This window comes from Giraffa tippelskirchi, chromosome 12 (genome assembly GCF_054371585.1).
Source record: "Giraffa tippelskirchi isolate mGirTip1 chromosome 12, T2T-mGirTip1v1.2.pri, whole genome shotgun sequence".
NCBI lineage: Eukaryota > Metazoa > Chordata > Mammalia > Artiodactyla > Giraffidae > Giraffa > Giraffa tippelskirchi.
This window is the reverse complement of record NC_137286.1, coordinates 50123999-50142467: the sequence shown is the minus strand read 5'-3', so window position 1 is coordinate 50142467 and position 18469 is coordinate 50123999. Positions and strand designations below refer to the sequence as shown.

The 18469-nt window shown below is 51.4% G+C and overlaps 1 protein-coding gene across 3 annotated transcripts in view; it reads right to left on the bottom strand.

Moving 5' to 3' along the window:
• The window catches only part of KLHL25 (kelch like family member 25), a 51260-nt gene extending 33627 nt beyond the window's left edge, over positions 1-17633 (bottom strand). The window contains exon 1 of one of the 3 annotated variants that reach the window (XM_081550459.1): positions 17438-17633. The gene's annotated coding sequence lies outside the window, so the exon portion shown is untranslated. The remainder of the gene's footprint in view (positions 1-17437) is intronic. The other 2 variants (XM_081550460.1, XM_081550458.1) reach the window with 2 other exon arrangements.
• Positions 17634-18469: the final 836 nt, after the last annotated feature.

The window sequence follows — 18469 nt, the reverse complement described above, 5'->3', positions numbered from 1 at the left end:
CCAAGTTTCCTGCATTATGTCTGAGAAACCAGGGAAGCCCCCTCCCCCACTGCCTTTGTTTGCAGTGAATTGTGAATTATGCTACTCTCTTGAGGACTTCCCTGATAGCTCAGTTAGTAAAGAATCCTCCTGCAATGCAGGAGAGCCCACTTGGATTCCTGGGTCAGGAAGATCCCCTCGAGAAGGGATAGGCAACTCACTCCAGTATTCTTGGGCTTCCTTGGTGGCTCAGCTGGTAAAGAATCCACCTGCAATGCGGGAGACCTGGGTTCGATCCCTGGGTTGGGAAGATCCCCTGGAGAAGGGAAAGGCTACCCACTCCTGTATTCTGGCCTGGAGAATTCCATGGACTGTATAGTCCATGGGGTCGCAAAGAGTCAGACACGACTAAGCAACTTTCACTTTGATATAAAAATCTTTGGAGAATTATTACAGACGTTTGATGTCAGATTGTCCTAGCAGCTCTGTTTACCCTGCTTCATGAAACCAACCTGGCAACAAAGAGGCTTCTTTCAGCTTAGACAGGGATGGCTCAGATGCCTCCAAATTTGGTGGGGCAGAGAGACGCTGACACCTGGGCTCCACTGCTGTGTCCTGCTACTCCTCAGCTCGGTGAGGCCCCCCTGGACCATCTCTGGCCCCGAGACTGGGGGTCCGCAAGTCTGCAAGCCCAGCTGTTGCTGCAGACAGGAGCAGGGCCAATGAAACGGACATCCCAGCTCTCAGAGGGGACAAAGAGCTCGGTGCTCAGGTTCGCCCATCTGTTGAAATCGCTTGCTTCCTTTCAGTTACCCAGAGCGGGACAGAGCAGAGAAACAAAGCAGGGGGCAGAGAACAGCCCCCGTGCAAAGCAAACATCGCCACCCGGTCCTGGGTTCCTCCTTCGCCAGCAGGACTGGCTGGGCCCTTGGCAAACAGAGGTGGTGCGGGGGCTGGGGACTGGGAGGGAGGCTGTCTCTCTTCCTGTCTGGCCCCCTGAAAGATCTGCAGAGGCCCACAGATGGAGCCATTAAGAGCACTCTGGCCTAGATATCACTTTCAGCAAGCCACCTGGAGTGACAGCCTGGGAGGAAAATGAACATACAGAAAAGGACAGAAGGGGGAACAAAAAAATAGTCAAGCACCAGCCACTTACTGGTCATGAGCTGCTTTCTCCCAGTGCTCCAGAAGCTTCTTCTAGTCCAGGCTGGCAGTGTCAAACCAGAATGGAAAGATGCCTCAAGTGCTAAAGCCCAGGACACAGCTCTGTCTCTCCCCTCCCATGGGGAGGTGGAGGGCAGGGGCGTGTGGCTAGAGAGTGCTTTGGCAAGATCTTTCAAAAGGACAGAAGCACGTGCCCTCTGCCCCAGCCTCTCCACACCCAGGAATCGTGCCCTCTGTTGCCTTTTGGCTACAAGCAAAAGATTGCAAATGCCTCGATGTTCATGGGTGAGAGGCCCAGTTAAAGAAACAATGGTTCATTCATACAGTGGAGTACTACAGAACTATATTATATATATATATATACACACACACACACATATATATATACACACACATATATATATATACACACACACACATATATATATATACACACACACATACAATAAGCAACTGGCTTTCTCTGCTAAAATGAGAAGGGCTGTGAATAGGAGGCTGTCTCTTATATCTGTTAAAAACCGACTACCTAGTCACACACACAGACCTGTAGTACACACACACCTGCTGGGGATGCACAGACTGTCTCAGTAGGCTGAGCAAAAAAGCCAGTTGACAGTAGGCACTGCTGGTGAGGAGGGTGCGGAGATTGTCTTCACCTCACAACCCCAAGAACCTGCTGGATGCTATGCCAGACACAGGGTCACTTTTTCTTTTTTTTTTAACCCTGCTTTGAGCAAGTGTTTCTGCCAAGCCCTGTACAAGCCTTCTTTCACTGTATTCTTATGGCACCTCTTCAAGGCCCTCATTGTCCCCATTACACAGATGGGAAAACTGAGGCTCAGAGAAGGTAAAAAATGTGCACACAGCCTCAGTACTCAAAGCTGTTTTGCTCCAGAGTCCCTGCTCACACAGGGTGCCCAGTCTGGCACACTGTGATGACCTTGAGGGGTGGAGTAGGAGAGGCAAGGGAGGCTCAAGAGGAAGGGGATATATATATATATATAATTGTGACTGATTTGGGTTGCTGTATGGCAGAAACCAACACAATATTGCAAAGCAATTATTCTCCAACTAAAAAATAAAAAAGAAATAAAAAAAGAAAAACCCTAATGAACTTTTGGGCCAACCTAATATCTTTTTCAGCAAAGAAAGGACCAAGGTTTTAATGTGAAATTTTAGTCTTGAGAAGTTAGCAGGCTTAAAGAATTGGAAAGTTAGCTTCCAAAACATCATATGTGTTTCTGTGCTATACTGAAAGTCCATTTAATAATACATTTTTATGTATACAATATTCATGAAAAGTGGAAGTATTAGTCGCTCATTCAGGTCCGACTCTTTGCGACCCCATGGACTGTAGCCCGCCTCTGTCCCTGGAATTCTCCAGGCAAGAATACTGGAGTAGGTAGCCATTCCCTTCTTCAGGGGATGTTCCCAACCCAGTGATCGAACCCAGGTCTCCCACATTGCAGGCAGATTCTCTATCATCTGAGCCACCAGGAAACTGCCATACACAAATCACTGTTCAGTAAGTGGCAGCACTAGCTTATCTTCTCTGTATTTATCCAAGAGAAATGAAACCATGTTCACTCAAAAACCTGTACACAAATTATTACAGCAGCTTTATGCCTGATTATTAAAACTTGAGGAAAAACAAACAAACCAAAAAACCCACCAAAAAAACCCCAAACAAAGTCCCTGCTCAAATGGCACCTCATGGGCTGTTGAGAAAGAAGAACCTTCCTGGCTGCCAAGGCCAGGTGTGCCTGACCAGGAGATGCTGTTTTTAATGAAAAGCACTTGATTTCTCAAGTGCCTCGCTGCCACTTGGCAAACCTGAGCCCTCCTTCCTGGGCCTCTGGAGAGGAGGCACGGTGAGGACGTGTGCTCGCAGTTGGCCAGGCCCCGTGCCACTCTGAAGAGCGCGTGATACATCTGACGGTAACTTGAGGAAGCAGACCCGGCCTGTGTTAACAGGCTCTCTCTTGGGAGTCTGCCTTCCTCCCTGCCTGGGGAGCAGGGACTTCGGTCTGGGGCCTCCAGACCCAAGCTGGCCGGCGCTGCCAGCAAAGCCACCTCTGTACTGCAAAGCTTATGCCAGGTATTCAGACATTCAGTGCCTCAGCTTCCACGTCTGTAAAATGGGTGTGAAGATAATCACACCAACCTCGCAGGATCCCTGAGGGACTGAAGGGGAAAGCAGATGAACAGAGCTGGGTGCTGGGCTCATATCCGGCCCCAGCTCGCAGGGGCTCTGCCTTGCACAGCTGTTCTCAAATGGTTTGGTCTCCGGGTCTTTTCACAATTTCAAAGTGACTGAGGGCCCTAAGGGGCTTCTGTTACGTGGTTCAATCTATTGATATTTATCACATACAAAATTAAAATTGAGACAAAACTGAAATGTATACTAGTTAACTGAAAAATAATAATAAACTCACTATATGTTAGCATAAATAAGTTGTTTTTCATAAATCTAATTTCAAAAAAAAATTTTTATTGATTAACAGCCAGATTCTCTATCTGCTTCTGCATCCAATTTATTGTTAAGAGTTTTTTAATTGAAATGGTTGATTTACAATATGGTATTAATTTCAAGTGTTCAAAGTGACTGTTACATATATATATATATTTTAGATTATTTTCTATCATAGATTATTACAAGATACTGAATGTAGTTCCAGTGCTATCCAGTAAATCCTCCTTGCTTATTTTATATTTAGTAGTATGTATCTATGAATCCCATACTTCTAAACATTGTAAAATATTTTCATTGAAGGCTAGAAGAAAATACAGCCTCACCCGGATAGGGAGTTGGTAAAGGCAGGAGATTTTAAGAGCCTTTCCAGATTATTGTGGATATTTCTCTTTGACAAAACACAAAGACTTGTCAAGCAGTACTTGCTCTGCGGCCTGTGGGATTGTCCCAGACCAGAGACCGAGCCCATATCTCCCACATTGGCAAGCGCATTCTTTACCACTGAGCCACCAGGCCAGCCTGAACAGCAGTTTCTTAAAGGTCAACTGTAGTATGGGACCTGAGCCATGTGGTGAATATATATACGCTGACCTTCCCATCTTCCGGTCTGTCCTGCACTCCGGCTCATTTACCCATGCGTGACTTGGTAGCTTTGTGCAATGGTTACTTGGAAAACATCGGTTCACGGGGTTTTGCACTTGGAGACAATAGGTGAAAAAGGCAAATAATATCTGCGTGTTACTATGAAAACAGTTTTGACGCTGTGGACCCCAAAAGAATCCCAGGGACTTTCTAGCACCACACTGTGAGAAGCAGAACTTCCTCACCCTCCACATGAACCAGGCTTTTAAAATAAGAACTCGGAAAAAGAACCTGCCGTGGAGAGTGATGGGCAGTGACAGTGCAATCAGCTGCTCGGAGGGTGTCATGGCGTGTGGGCACCGGGCACACCCTCTGATCCCCACTCGCCAGCCTCCCCTCGGAGCACCCAGGCCCCTCTGCACCTCCCCCCATCACCAGACTGTCTTCTTGCCACAGGACCCCTCATTTCCCCCCAAATAACAGTCCTTGGCGGTTTGCAGAGGGCAGGGCCTGAGACAGCAAACTACAGGGGCTGGGCGTGGGCTGCTACCCTTGGCCTTCGCAGCTGATAATTCTTGGTCTCCTGAAATTACACATGTAATGTGTATTTATAGCCAAATACATGGGTGCCCAGAAATTGCAACTCATTCATAGATACATTTTTAGCATATCGTTTGGTCCCACCAAGTTCCATTAAATCCTCCTTCCCGGGTCCCTTGTGTGGCTAGTTCTTCCAGAAACCAGGGGAGGACCTGACCACTGTAGGCTGGGCTCCCCCTCTCCTGGCATTCTGGTGCCAGACACTTGGCTCTGGATCACCTGCTCAAAAGCCTTCAAGGAGGCTCTGACATCCAAGCCTCGTTCCCTCTGTTTCCCAGCCCCTCGCTGGGGCACACACTGGACTTTCAAGCTCTCTCCTCCCCCATTCTCCTGCTCAAGCCCCACTCCCTCTCTCCATAAGCCTTCTGGACTTGACATCTGTCTGGAGTGTACAGGACTTCAGACATAGTATTAGGTCAGCCAAAAAGGTCACTCAGGTTTTTCTGTTCCATCCTTCAGAAAACCCCAGGCAAACTTTTTAACCAACCCAGCAGATACTCAAAAAATTAACCTTCCAAGTAATTTCTGAGCACCTGCTAGCTGCTGGGCCCTGAGCTATGCACCAGGAACACAGCAGAATATTAAGAGATTTTTGTCTTGTCTGCTGCAATTAGGGCTTCCCCAGTGGCTCAGCAGTAAAGAATCCATCTGCCAAAGTGGGAGACCCAGGTTCCATCCCTGGGTCAGGAAGATCGCTTGGAGAAGGAAATGGCAACCCACTCCAGTATTCTTGCCTGGGAAATCCCATGGACAGAGGAGCCTGGCGGGTCACAGACCACGGGGTTGCAAAGAGTCGGACACGACCTAGTGACTAAACAACACTAGCTCCTGCAATTAACATTCTAATAACTGTTGGCCTAGGCAGCAGCGCTGTGACAGTTCTTCTCTAGCCCAGCAATATTTATTCCTTCAGGGTATCATGTACTCTGCCTTTATTTTTATCGCCAACTCATTGAGGATGGTATTCTGTGTCTTCTTTGCTGCCTGGAATACATCAGATGTTCAATAATATTGCTAAGCAAGGAAGTAGATAAACCACAAATACCCACTGCAATAAGGTTCAAAAATATTCACGTGAGTGGCCTCCGTATCTGCTGTGTTAAAATGTAGTGTGACTGGTACGTTTCACATCTAAGAATTTTAAAGGTTTGATGGAAAAGAGCAACCTTCATCCGTGTTCTAAAGGGTGTTCTGCCAATCACAGGACTCAAACTGGAGATGCTGGCCACAAGCACCTTGATGGGGTGGTGAGGTGCTAAGGCCCGGATTTCAAACCCCAGCACTGCTGTTTCTACCCATATGACTGGCCCAAGGTACTTACATTCTCTGAGCCTCAGTATTTCCATCTGGAAAATGGGGTGGGGTGGGGGCAGGGAAATGACTGTTCCTATATCAACAGAGATCAAATTGCCAATATCCGCTGGATCATCGAAAAAGCAAGAGAGTTCCAGAAATACATCTATTTCTGCTTTATTGACTATGCCAAAGCCTTTGTGTGGATCACAATAAACGGTGGAAAATTCTGAAAGAGATGGGAATACCAGACCATCTGACCTGTCTCTTGAGAAACCTGTATGCAGGTCAGGAAGCAACAGTTAGAACTGGACATGGAACAACAGACTGGTTCCAAACAGGAAAAGGAGTACATCAAGGCTGTATATTGTCACCCTGCTTATATGCAGAGTACATCATGAGAAACGCTGGGCTGGAAGAAACACAAGCTGGAATCAAGATTGCCGGGAGAAATATCAATAACCTCAGATATGCGGATGACACCACCCTTATGGCAGAAAGTGAAGAAGAACTAAAGAGCCTCTTGATGAAAGTGAAAGAGGAGAGTGAAAAAGTTGGCTTAAAGCTCAACATTCAGAAAACTAAGATCATGGCATCTGGTCCCATCACTTCATGGGAAATAGATGGGGAAACAGTGGAAACAGTGTCAGACTCTATTTTTTTGGGCTCCAGAATCACTGCTGATGGTGATTGCAGCCATGAAATTAAAAGATGCTTACTCCTTGGAAGGAAGGTTATGGCCAACCTAGATAGCATATTAAAAAGCACAGACAGTACTTTGCCAACAAAGGTCCGTCTAGTCAAGGCTATGGTTTTTCCAGTGGTCATGTATGGATGTGAGAATTGGACTGTGAAGAAAGCTGAGCACTGCAGAATTGATGCTTTTGAACTGTGGTGTTGGAGAAGACCCTTGAGAGTCCCTTGGACTGCAAGAAGATCCAATCAATCCATCCTAAAAGAGATCAATCCTGGGTGTTCATTGGAAGGACTGATGTTGAAGCTGAAACTCCAATACTTTGGCCACCTCATGCGAAGAGTTGACTCATTGGAAAAGACCCTGATGCTGGGTAGGATTGGGGGCAGGAGGAGAAGGGGACGACAGAGGATGAGATGGTTGGATGGCATCACTGACTCGATGGACATGGGTTTGGGTGGTCTCCGGGAGTTGGTGATGGACAGAGAGGCCTGGCGTGCTGTGGTTCATGGGGTCGCAGAGAGTCGGACACGACTGAGCGACTGAACTGATATCAACAGCCACCCTGAGAATTAAATGAGACAGTCCAGTGTCTTCCTTGGTGGTCCAGTGGTTGGGAGTCTGCCCTCGATCCCTGCTTGGGGAACTAAGATCCCATATGCCACAGGGAAAGACCACACACCACAACTAAGACCCAACACAGCCAAATAAATAAGAGACAGCCCATGTAAAGAGCACAGGGAGACACACAAAATTCACTCCATTCAAGAGAACAGAGGTTACTAATTCTGTTGCTATCGTAACCCCTGTTGGCATGAGCCCTTAGCAGAAAAATTCAAAGATGACTCTCTCAATCTCCACCCCTGTGACCATGTTACCTACATGGCAAAGTGAGTTGCAGACATAACTGATGATGTTACTAACTAATCAGGAATCCTTAAAATAGAGAGATGCTCTGGGTGGGCCTGACTTAGTCACATGAGTCCTCTAAAGCAGTCTTATCCAGCTGACTGCAAAAATGGATGTCAGAGATCTGAAGCAGGGAAGGACCTGAGGGTCCGCTGCTGGCCTGGAGGTGGGGTAGGGTGGAGGGGTATTTGGCATGGAGTTAAGGAGCCCATATGGATTCAGTATCAGCACTTACTGATAGCCAGGGAGGAGAGGGGACCTCAGTCCCACAACCACCAGGAACTTGATTCTCCCAACAACCTGAATGAGCCTAGAAGCAGAATCTCCCCTCCGCCCTCCACCAAGGCTTCAGGATAAAAGCCCAGTCCAGCTGGCACTTGACCTTGGACTTGTGACAGCCTAAGTGGAGAATTCAGCTAAGTCAGCGCAAGCTCCTGACCCAGAGAACTGTGAGCTAATAGACAGGTACTGTCTAAGCCACTAAGTTAGTGCTGATCTATTAGGCAGCAACAGAAGCTAACATAAGCCCTGCCTGTCCTCTAGCCATAACACATGTACATTAAAAACATCAGGTGGCGACTTCCCTGCTGGTCCAGTGGCTAAGACTCTGAGCTCCCAATATAGGGATCATGGGTTTGATCCCTGGTCAGGGAACTAGATCCCACATGCTGCAACTAAGATTTCTCCTGCTGCAACTAAATGTCCTGCATGCCACAACAAAGACTGAAGATCTCATGTGCCACAACTGAGACCTGGTACAGACAAATAAATAAATATTAAAAAAAAAAAATCAGGTGCTTCTCCAAACACTCTGGGGACAACTGGCACTTTCTGTGTCCTTATTGCTACACGGGTGATGCTCTAGAGCAGGGTCTGTCTAACCCACCTCTATCCCTAGCACTCAGCAGTGTGGCTATCACACAGTAGGTTCTCAATAATTTCTTTTGATAAGATTTCAACTTCCTGCGCAGTCAGGAACAGAATGGCTTACAGCTGTCCAGGCTGGCTTCACCACTGTGTGACCCATCACAAGGTAAAGGTGCTCCAATCAGGGGCACCAATCTGGGCAAAGCCCAGCAAAGGCAAAAACTCCAGACACTGCAGGCAGTTCAGAGGAAGTCACCCAGCACTCAGGGTAGGTATGTGCCCACATGCAAATGAGCCTCATTTTACACATGCACGGACTGTGCTGCGGTCCTGGCCTCGAGCTGTGGCAGCCTCCCAGGGCTCAGCTGACCAGCCAAACCCTGACATTTTGCTTGTATTGTAATTGTACCTTCCTGTAAAAAGTCCTAGTTGGAGCAGTAAAAATAGCAGCTGCAACTTCCTGCGACACGGACAGGCCAGTCCATCCCGCTGCCTGAAACTGAACCTGAGGACTCAATCTGACTCTGACTCCACAAAGCCCCTCTGAGCTGGGCTGGGCGTGCAGTGACGGGGCACCTACCCAGAAAAGCCTGCCCTGCACCCACTGACTGCCAGCTCCTGCATAAGATGCTCCCCTCACTCTCTCCATGAAAAACCCAACCCCAATAACTGCAAAAAGATCTCCCCTGGTGGCTCAGTGGTAAAGAACCTGCCTGCCAATTCAAGAGACGCAGGTTTGATCCCTGGGCCGGGGAGATCCTCTGGAAGAGGAGATGGCAACCCACTCCCTTATTCCTGCCTGCGAAATCCCATGGACAGAGGATCCAGCCGGCTACAGTCCATGGGGTCGCAGAAGAGACAGGCATGACTTGGTGACTGAACAACAACAAATAAATGCAGAAACATGTCTGCAGCCACGGTCCCCACCTCCTTTCCTCCTGTCCCCTGGCTGCAGAGCTAAAAAGGCAGGACGCCTCCCGACCAGAGCCCTTTGGGGGTGCCACTGTCCCCCTGTTCATATGCTGTCACCCTCCCTGGTTCACCTTCCTGTCCGTGGCCTTGCAGCCGTCCCAACCAGGTCAGGCTGACGCCTTTGCCAGGACTGAGGTCCCAGGCAGCTGCAGGGGAACTGTAGCCAAACCTAGATGCTGCCTGCTCCCCAAGGCAGGGGCCCGCCATGTCACAGCCCACTTGGGGAAGGAGAGGAGAGCCTGGCTATATGTCCCCAGGCTCCTGAATCCCAGTGGAGATGAATTTCTCCAGGGACCCCGGTCCACCAGCCCCCTACCTCCCCCACTAGGGGGCCAGAGGCCCCAGGTCCCATCTTTCCTTCATCAGGCCCCACAGTTTCCCCGCCTGTCTCCACATCAAGGACAAAAGCTCTTGGGTCAATCTTTTGCTTATTTTAAAGCCTCCCATTACAGAAGAACAGACAAGGACCCCCAATGTAATAAACATGGCAATCCACAAAGTTCTAGGAGCCCCCGCCTTTGGCCTCCGGAAACAGTAACAGACTTTATTTTCTTGGGCTCCAAAATCACTGCAGATGGTAACGGCAGCCACGAAATTAAAGGATGCTTGCTCCTTGGAGGAAAAGCTATGACAAACCTAGACAGCATATTGAAAAGCAGAGACATCACTTTGCCAACAAAGGTCCGTAGAGTCAAAGCTATGGTTTTTCCAGTAGTCATGTATGGATGTGAGATTTGGACTATAAAGAAGGCTGAGCGCCAAGAACTGATGCTTTCAAACTGTGGTGTTGGAGAAGACTCTTGAGAGTTCCTTGGACTGCAAGGAGATCAAACCTGTCAATCCTCAAGGAAATCAATCCTGCATATTCACTGGAAGGACTGATGGTGAAGTCGAAGCTCCAGTACTTTGGCCACCTGATGCAAAGAGCCAACTCACTGGAAAAGACCCTGATGCTGGGAAAGATTGAGGGCAGGAGGAGAAGGGGACGGCAGAGGATGAGATGGTTGGATGGCATCACCGACTTAACAGATGTGAGTTTGAGCAAACTCAGGGAGACGGTGAAGGACAGGGAAACCTGGCGTGCCACAGTCCATGGGGTCTTGCAGAGTCGGGCACAACTTAGCGACTGAACAACAGACAAAGGAAGGATCAGTCTGTAGTGATCAATGCCCCTTTCTGAGCCTTTCCCTGGACCAGCTAGAGAATTTTCTCTACCCTCCTGGGCTGGATGAGTCCTCCTCCATCTCAGGGATGCAAGGTGGATGTCCCACCTAAAGCCACCCCGGCCCCTCCCCTGGACATACTAGCTGCTTAGAAACATTTACATCTGTTCAGATGTTCCAGGCTCCAGATAGTCGCCTTTCACTGGTAAAACCCATGATGTCTGCAGAGCTTTTCAGCATAAAATGAACTTTCCGGAATGTTTCCCCATGCGTAACACGGAGCAGCCTGGCAGGGGACAGGGATTAAAAGGGCCTCATTTCACAGATGAGCATGCTGTGAAGGCTGAGTCCCAGCAGCGGTCAGGAGACCAGCGAGCAGCAGAGCCAGCACTCGCTAAACCTTGATCTTCTGGAAAAAACAATGATGGATTACAATAAAAACTGGAAGCCTGAATAAACTGAATCACTCTTTTTTTATATAAAGGAATATGAGATCATTTTTACTGATCACATTAGCTAAAAGGGGAAATGTAGATAATAGCAAGTACGGGTGGAGAGGTGGGCTCCCAGACACCATCAGTAGGAGAGTAAACTGGCTTACTAGTCTTTGCTAAAGGCATTTAGTTTTGACAGTGAAAATTTAAAGACCAGAAAGATACATGATCAAGATGTACATGAATTCATGGATTGTATGGAGGGTAAAAAAAAAAAATCAGACACAATCCAAAAGTCTCCTGTTAGGAGACTAAAAAAAAAAAAAGCTAGTGGTTTGGCCATGCTATGGAATATTACGCAGCTGTGAAAAGGGAACAAGATCCACCCACACACTAAGTGATAGACACTGGAATACTGAATGTGATCCAAATTACATAAGGACAAAATCTGTATATGAAAAGGGGGACGAGAAGGGTATGCCCCAAACTGCAGATAGATACCAAGGACCAGGCTGCTCTCATAGCAGGCTCCATTTCTTCTAATACTGTTTGTTGATAAAGGAATCCACCAATGTATGACATTAAAGAGAATAAAACATCTTAAAAGGGACATGTTTTCTTGGCCTTTGTACAAATCAAAAGAGCAGCTTATCTCTGGGTCTCAACTCAAACCCCTCTCCAGCACACAATGTTCACAGCCTGTGCACTTGTTTGATACCCTTTTCTTCAGATCCTCCCACGGCTGCGTCTTGCTGTCCTGGAGGTCTCGGCTCAATGTCGTCAGCCTAGAGGAGCTTTCTTTAGGCTCCCTAGTCTAAGCGGATGCCCCACCTCGATCCTTTTCCTCCCACTGCCACCCCACCCCACCCACCTCCTACAGCCCAACCTCAGCTCTATTTATTTATCCTGGAGGAGGACTCCTCCAGTTAAATGGGGGCTCCAGGATGGTGAGGACCTTGCCTTGTTCTCTGCTGAGCTGCAGAGCCTGGCAGAAAACAGCTTGCAAAAAAACACTCATCGGGGACTTCCTTGGTGGTCCCGTGGCTAAGAATCGGCCTGCTAATGAAGGGGACATAGGTTTGATCCCTGGTTGGGGAAAATCCCACATGCCACGGAGCAACTGAGCCCATGTCCTGTAAAAGAGAAGCTACCACAGCAACAGTCTGAGCACCACAACTAGAGAGTCATCCCCACTCTCTGTAACTAGAGAAAGCCTGTGTGCAGCAGCAAAGACTCAGCACAGCCGATAATAAACAAAATTTCAAAAATTCATTGGCCACATGAAGAATCGGGACACCAACAACAGTCCATTTCCTCGTGTGTCCTGTGGCTCTGGTCACATCACTCACAGTCCAGTGCGGAGCCATAACCACCCAGCTAGTTGTCTGTCTCCCAAGTTAGAGGCTGAGCTTCCAAGTACAACCCTCTTTGAACCTGACCTTCCCTTCCCAGTTTCTAGTCCGGGGTGAGCCATTCAGAAGGTGCTAAATGAATGTTCACTGCCTGAACAGAGCTGTACCTCTGGCTTCCTCGGATTTCCAAAGCGGCAAACAACACAGGCGCTCACTCGTGGGTTAAGGGACTTGCTGCCCGGGGTCTCGCAAGCCCAGCTGGGACACAACAGGACTTGAACTCTGGATGGAGGATGCGATTCCCATGGCTTTCGAGAAAAAGAGCTCCCCTGTCTCTTGGCCCTCACCCCAGCCCAGAAGAAGCAGAGGAATCTGACCTGGCCAACTGCAAACCTGGCAGGCAGCTCATCCTGGAGTTTGAAGGAGCCGAGCCTTCCTTATCTTAACTAGGAGATCAATTCTGATCAGCCTACATTGATCTGTGGTCAGTCTTTCCTTCAAGGAGTAGGAGAAAACCAGCCAGGCTTTTAGTTTCCACCCTATCCCTTGCATCCTACTCTGAAGGGCAGCCGACAGTCGGAGGTGCCTTGCCGGCAGACAGAAGTGGGTGGGGAGCACCGCCATAGCCAATGTGGGCCTCCCTCTGGCAGCGTCTGACACAGTTCTCCCATGGACCTGCTCAGCCCCCACCACCCGCCTCCTCGCACAAGGAGCCATCAGACTGGTCTTGCAGGCACCTCCCTGGCGAAGTGCGGGGAGCCTGGTGTCCTCCTCTGTGCCCCTGGACTCCCTGGTGATCCCACTTGCTCCTGGGAGCTCTCTGTCCCTCTTTCCTTTGGGAGGTGTTCCCTGGCAATGCCCAGGGGACACCTCCCAGGCGAGGTCTCACTCCATCTGTTCCAGAGTGGAGGGAGCAACTTCAGTGCTCCCACACCTGCTGCCCTTCACCCCTGGGCCCCAAACTCCAAGGGGACAGAGGCAGGGGACAGCCCTGTCCCTCTGGAGTTACCGAGAAAATCTGACTCAGTTTCTACTCACCCAGAAAGAAAAGGAAGCGGGGCGCTTGTCTACTATCCCCCTTTCACCCTACAGGTGGAAAAAATGAGGGCTCAGAGAAGGAAGGTGACCTGCCCAAAGGCCCAGCACCCATCGTCAGAGGCAGAGCTGGGAATCAGGATGCCAGGCTCCTGCCTTCTCATTCAGCTCCCTTCACTCTACCGGCTGCCCCTCGCCCCTCCTGCCCGGGAGGGCTATGCAAGTAAGTCATGCCTTATAACACGATGTGATACCAAAAATCTTTTTTGAGATTTAACAGCAAGACATTTAATAGAATCACTGTACAGAAGAGCATCCACCCAATTTGCAGAAGAGCAAATCAAGGCCCAGAGAGGTAAGCGGACCTACGGGAAGTCACACAGCCAGGCAGGGCAGGACCCCCAGGCCCCACCGTCAGGGCTCTATCTGCCAACACGTCCCAGGTGTGAGGGTTCCAACTGTGAGATGGCCAGTGAAGAGGCTGCCTTGGCCTTGGCCTCGGTCACATTGAAACAAGGTGGGACCCAGAGACCCTCTTCTAAACTCTGTCCAGCCCAGGGGTGCAAGAGACAATCGTGGAGAAAAGAATGGCTTGGGGGATGGTTGCATATTTGCAGAAAATGCAGTGAAATTTCCCAGCTTAACTGGGTTTCTGAGACCACAGAGCTGGCACTTCTAAAAACAGGTTGATGAGCCACGCACGCCTACTACTTTTCATCCAAAAGGGTAGTGACAGGGCTGGGAAGGAAAGGTTTAACAGTAAGAAAGAACAGTCTCCTGGCACTAAAGGGAGGGGGCAGGGTGGGTGCAGGTGGCTGGGGCCCCAGGAGAAGGCTGACCACAGACACAGAAGCCTCACATGAACCGGAGTCCAGATCAAAGAGCCCACGCTCTTCTCCCCTCTCCCCAACCTGGTGCTGAAGAGACTTCGTAACAGGGAGCCCTCCCAGCCCCTAGTCCCTCTCTGACCTCCATCACGCCCCCTTCCCTGCTCCTAATGAATGGCTGAGGGACCTGGAGTCAAGCTAGCAAGGTGAGCACCTGAAGGCGACAGGTATCAGCTTCAGCTGCCTTTCAGTCGGGGTGGAAGGAATGTGGCTCAGGGGCCAGGGGATCCAGGAGAGGGACTGGAACCTGCTGGGGAGGCGGGACTGACTCCACCACCTGCGGAGAGACCCAGGTTCCTAAGGGGAAAGGGCTGCTGGGAGAGGGTGTAAAAAGCTGCGGACACATGCACTCTCCCCACCTCCACCCCCACCCCCCAGATGTCTGGGAAAACTAAGTGTTTTCTGGCTGGGAAAACGCTTCAACAGCCTGGGCTGCCTAAGGCAATTCAATTATGAAATTTACCACATTAGATGAAAACCAGCATCTCAATCAGCCAATTCATTTGTGTCTGGTCACCCTGTTTTCTCGTGCCAGACCTGCCGGCCCCCTCCTTTCATGGGCCACACCCACACTGAGGGCTGGTCGGTCCAGAGCAACTAAGGGCTCAGGGGACGGGCTGGTCTTGGGGGCTCGTGGGGTGGGACCTCCCAGGATTCCCTGAGCAGAGAGGCTGCATCCAGGAGAGCCCCCCTCGTCTTCCTGGAGGACTCCTGGGCCAGACCACCACAGTCCCAGGTGAACCTTTCCATTGCCTTCCACCTGCCTGCTCTCTGCCCTCAACCTGCACCGGCCTGGAGGCTGGCAATGAAGCGGCCTCTGGGAGAAGCGTGACTGGGTGGGGGGAGGCGGTAGCCCAGCACCTGCCTTTCTCATCTTTACTCAATCAGAGCATCCTCTCTCCAGGAAGCCTTCACCATCCGTGCTCCCCTCCTGTGCTCCCCCCCTTAGAGCCCCTCACTGTCTCTGTCACTGGGGGTACCATGGGCACCTCCTAACCCCACGTGGCAGCATATCCCGGTCCAGGAAGGCTCCCGGAAGGCTTGAGCCCAATCAAGCCCCTTCAAACCATGAACCAATTCATCAATTAATGCGCGGATGAACACACCACCCACTAAAGGACACTCCCTCTGACACCCCTAGCCCATCACAGTGAGAGATGGAAAGAGCCAAGCCTACTTTCCCTGCAGCCCAGGAAGTCCAAGGCCTGGGTAATGTGGTCTTTCTTCCTGCTCTCCTCTCCCACATGGAGCGCCCGCAGGTCTAAGATGCTATTAAGGGGCATCAGACTGCAGAAACCGCCTCCGAGGGGGAGTATGCAACTCACCCCCAGCTCCTCTCTGGGCACCGCAAACAGAAAACTGGTTGCAGCCTCAGGACCAAGGTCTCTACCATTAACTACCTTCCTTTCAACAACCTCCGCGGAGTCACTTCCTGACAAAGGGAATGCCTCAAGGCGGAGACAGATGCCCGGCCTGTAAGAAGACTGACTCGTCATCCTCAAAGGCGGTCTTGCGGATTCAAGGCCCCAGTGTTAAGAAGAATAACAAACCTGCCCCCTGGGTGGGGTGGGCCTTGGGTCCTGCTCCTCCCAGTCCTCAAATGCAAGCCTTGAGCAACACTCTGGAGCAATCAGAACAGCACCTGGGCTCAAGGAGCATCAGACTCACCTGTGAATGGGGCAATTTGAGGCCCTGGGTCCGAAAGGGCTTGACCCCAAGTCACAGTCACCGGAGTCTGGCCCATGACAAGTCGCTGGGGTTCCCACCTCCTCTCCCACGGCCACTGGCAACTTACCTCCCTCAGGCACGCCGCCAGAGTGAAACCAAAAGGCCCAGACACCTGGCCTTCTCGGCCCTGACTCACCAGGGAGGGCCAAAGCTCAGGGAGCCTTGACCCAGCCCCAAAGCAACCCAGCAGGACCAAGAGCCGCTGCACTAAACCTGCGGGGGTCCGGGTCGGTCCCCACCCCAACCCCTTTGTTAAGGTCTCTATAAAGATTCCTGTTCTCAAAGAGAGCGGAAATGAATTTGTCGCGGGCGGCTTTGAAACACCAGCGCAGAAGTGCACGGTGCCCCTAAGGGGCACGGACTCCCAACCCAAAGGTCTCTCAAGCAACCACAAGGGGGAAAAGGAGTGAGGGCGTGCCCAGGTGCAGCGGGGTCCCGGAGCCAGGGCAGAATGGGGTGAACCGGACAGCCGGGCCAAAGGAGGCTCGCTCTGCACCCGCTAGGGTGGCGGCGACCCCGGGGGGCGGGACTTCGGGGGGGTGCCCATTCCTCGGCGGCTCCAAGCTCTCAGCACAGGACCAGGGGCCCTGTCAGGTGGGAGGCAAACGAGGCCCGGCTCGCGTGGACGATCTTTCCCGTGGGGGAAGCCTTTCGGCCCTCGCTCTGCATGAAGCAGGCAGCCATCTGGCCCCTCGCCGTCAAGTGCGTGGGGACTACCTCGCAGAGCCCGGGCCGCTAACATCCTCAAAGACAGGCAGCCTCCTCTTTCCAGGATCGATAGTAATTTTTTAAAAAGAGAGTCTGCGGACTCAATGAATCAAGCACTCCCGGGGGGGTAGGGGGGGTGGGAAGAGTTGCAGCTCCCGCGCGCAACATCCTATTTGCAAAACAATTCATTCCGTCGCTCAGAGCTTTCAAGCAAATGCCCCAGCAGGGTCCCCAGGCACCCACGAGGCCGGAGGAGCGAAGCTGGAAGGGGTGCTTCTCTCCAGACCTACACTCCCCACCATTGTCCCCGACTCCAGCCCCCCACCCCGGCCCCGAGACCCCGTGGTGCACGAGGGGGTTACGGGGGCTCGAGCCCCGGGACGCTGCTCCCCGGGCAGGCGGACCCGCGAGGCTCGCTCTGCCCCAGGGGAGTGCTCACACTGCGGGGCGCGCAGGACCCGGCGCCCCCGGTTCCCGGCCTGCGCCCCAGGTCCCAGGTCCCGGCCCCGGGGCGGGGTGGGTGGTGACAAGTGCCAACGCCGGGGCCGCGAGCGCGGCTAGATCGACTCTCGTCCCCAGCCCGGTCCCGGTACTCACCGCTCGGGGCTGCTCCGCCCGCAGCGCTCAGAGGCCGCCCTCTCGGCCGCGCGCGCGCGAGGTCCCTCAGCCCTCGCCGCTGCCGCTCCCCTCCCCCGGCTCGCAAACGCCGCGGAGCGCGCCGCCGCTTTGCGGTTCAGCCCGGGCGCCGCCAACAAACTAGTTTCTCCGGCCTTCCCGACCCGCCTCCCGACCCGCAGCCAATCAGAGGCGGTGCCTCTGTGACGGACGGGCAGTCGAGCCCGTACCTAAGCCCTCCGGGGGAGAAAGGGGTGGGCGCCGGGGCGCGCCGGCTCCTCGAGGGGGCGGGGCAGGCGGAGGAAAAGGACTTCGACCGGATTCTTAAAGAGGCAGGCACCCGCCCGCCCCCGCGGCCGGCCGAAGTTGAACAAAACCCGACGGGTGTTCCGAAGCTCTCCTAAGGAGCGAGCTTTGTGTACTGCGAATGCCTCTTCTGTGCCGGCTCTTCGGAGACATACTTTTAGTCATGAAAGTATTAAGCAAAAGTTTCTCTTTTATTCTGAGCTTGCCTCGGTGTTTGAGATTTTCTTCAGCCGCTGAACCCCATCTGTACTTGGAATATGTATTTTTCAGGGTACTTCAGATCTCCTCCCAGTGTCATTTCTCACCGAGTTCCTTTTGTAAGCTGACCGGCATTCATTCATTCATTCATCCGTTCATTAATTCACTCCACAAACATTTGCTGGATGCCTGAGCGATGAGCTAGGCTCAGAGTGGGGGGGCGGTGGCAGGAATTATAATTTCTCCTTCTTGCTTCCTGGGTTTGCACCACTTAAGGTTGCTGTGTATCCAACTTCTTCATCTGTAAAGTGGCGGGTTAAAAAGTCCTCAAAGGATTATTTGAGGAATGAAAAGAAACAAACTCCTGTAACAAAATTAAGTGCACAAAAAATGTCCTTTCTTTCCTCCCTCCCACTGAAAATGGATCATTCAGGTATGTCACTTAAGGATACAAAAAGCCCTGGTGAAGTACAGAAAATGATGCGTTGTAAGAGCCACGCAAGGGTTAGG